General features: G+C 25.6%; 1 long non-coding RNA gene across 1 annotated transcript; it reads right to left on the minus strand.

Annotated features, from left to right (window-relative positions):
* Nucleotides 1–268: 268 nt before the first annotated feature.
* LOC126883313 (uncharacterized) lies at nucleotides 269–2,103 on the minus strand. The gene is made up of 3 exons (XR_007697605.1): nucleotides 1,789–2,103; nucleotides 1,299–1,701; nucleotides 269–588 (listed from the first exon to the last, which is right to left on the minus strand). It is a non-coding gene; the product is annotated as an uncharacterized LOC126883313 (long non-coding RNA).
* Between the last annotated feature and the right edge of the window lie 450 nt (nucleotides 2,104–2,553).

Genomic DNA, 2,553 nt, shown 5'->3' on the forward strand with positions numbered 1-2,553 from the left:
AGGGAAACGGCATTAGCTGTAGACAACCCTTTATATATATATATATATATTGTCATGATTTTAAATAGTTATTATGATTTTTTAAGATACTCAAACCATAGAATAGTTAAAAATAATAGATAATTTAGTAATTTTAATAAAGCCCAAAGTATATGGATAATTTTTTTATTATTGCCACTTTTGAGGGGTATCGTTGATTGGAAGGTTGAGAAGAATGAGAATTATAAAAAGAACTAAAGTTAGGAGAGCACTTAGTAATAATTAAATAGTTATAAGATGGTTTTATTTAAGTGTATAAAGGTAGAATTACATAAGAAATCAAAATAGGTAATCCTATATCAAAGATGATATTTCAATGACATATAAATTAGAAATTAGTAAATAGAATATATAATAATTTGAATTTTGAGTTTTACCTGAGAATTACTTCTATTTTTATCATACAATAGCCTTATTTGTTCGTAAGAATCATCAAAAGGTTCCATGTTTCCAAAAGTCACTTCGAAAGGAACTTCGTTAAGGTGATACGTCTTGCATCATTTAGCTGCATGTATAGATTTGTGAAATTATGTTGAAATAGACATTAATCTAAAATTTGAGAACAATAGTTAGTTCAATATTAATAGTTTTAGTATAAATTTTAAAGAAAAATGTGGAAAATAGTTCAATAGAATAATAGCTTTGACAAGTGTCGAAACTATAGGTCAAATTAACGTATAAGAATGATATTTTGAGGAAATGGCTTATGCATATTCAATTGCTGATTTATTTTGTGTAAATTGAAAGTTATTTCAATCCTTTGTATGTAGTAATTGTGTAAATATTTGAATTTTAATATGTGAGTGTAAGTGATAAAGAAACTAAAAATGAAGTGTCGGACGTTGAAATGAACCCTAATAGAACTTTAATAAGGGCACCTAGCAAGAAGGAAATTATATCAAAATGAACTAGAAAGTTTAATCTATTCAAATCCCAGATTAGATTATACCCAAAGATTAGGATAGAATCACAATTTGGGTTCATATTTCCAAAATTTTCATCAAAATTATTATTTTGATGAAATGTCAAATTTATTGGAATTTTTTGATTGGTGAATTCAAATTTTCATAGCAAGGATTGTTATTAATAATTAATTTCCATTGGCTGTGAAGGGACGCCAAGCCAAAAGGAATCCATTTTAGAGAGACTTCTGCAGGCTTTTGAACAAGCAACACCTGTTTATAAGGAGCTCCGCAATTTTTTGAAAAAAATGCGTTAAATCGTAAAAATTTTAAATTAAAAACTTTTATTCTACTAACCTGTATAAATAATCTTCATGGTGAAGAAAAAATTTTCAAAAATGACCCTCAACTTTATAAGAAAAGTGAAAAAGTATTCCGATGCGGGTATCTACCATGTTTAGAACATTGTTCCAGTGAAAGAGAAGCAGTTGGTTTCGTCTTGGATCCGAAGAGACTTCATAGCAGTTTGGTTTATCTTCATATTACATCGTGAAAGGTTGTACTGAACAGTTTATATTTTTAATTGATCATGATCTAAAGTCAATGTTTTTCATTTTCTAGCTTTAATATAACAAATTTTGAATATTCAAGATAATTTTGGGTTATCTTCGACTTAAATTTTTGTCAAATACTTTTATTTTTTTTATATAGTTAAATTCATTGCATCATATTTCTTCCTTCAGACTTTCGACTAGATAACCTAAAATAAATAATTTAGCGTTAGATAGATCAGCAAATATTTCAAGTTGATATCATATTGATCTGATCTATATTATTGTATAATTACCTTGTATTTTTGATGTTGCATAACAAAGCCTTTATTTTCAATATATTTCCAAATTCGTGTACAATATTCGACAGTCTTTTGTTATTTATCAACCATTTCATATAGCTGTATTTTTGTGTCGTTTGTTTAGTTGATATTTCAGAAATCTTTTCTCACACCTCCACAGATAGGAGATCTCATGCAGAATTCACTTTATAACTGAGCTAGTAAGGTAAGTGATTAATAGATGGCGCCGGGCAAAATCAATATTAAAATCAATTATTATTAAACCAATATATTAATAAAAATTTAATTAAAATATTAAAATCAATTATTATTAAATCAGAATATTTAAAAAAATTCTATAAATAAATAAAAATAAATAAACATAATTCTATAATAATAAAATATAATTAAATTAAATAAATTAAATAAAATAATTAATAATAAAAATAAATAAAATAAAATAACTTCTATAATATTTGGCCCCACGAAATATATAATAATTGGCACAACCAAAAATAAAATAAATTATTGTTGTTGTTATTATTAAAAATATATAATAATTGGCGCAACCAACGTGGAACGATAAGATAAATATAGGGCAAAATAGTCACATATTAAATAATCAATATTAAAATTTTGAGTCTGATATATTTTACAAAATGGCAGATGGACGTAGATCTGTTTCGAAGACGACAAAGGAAGAAGAGGAACAGAAACAAGAAAAGTCTGACCTTGAAAAATTCATGGAGTTAATATTAACAAAAATAGAAGAAAATAATA

Source organism: Diabrotica virgifera, chromosome 4 (genome assembly GCF_917563875.1).
Source record: "Diabrotica virgifera virgifera chromosome 4, PGI_DIABVI_V3a".
In the NCBI taxonomy this organism is placed as follows: domain Eukaryota; kingdom Metazoa; phylum Arthropoda; class Insecta; order Coleoptera; family Chrysomelidae; genus Diabrotica; species Diabrotica virgifera.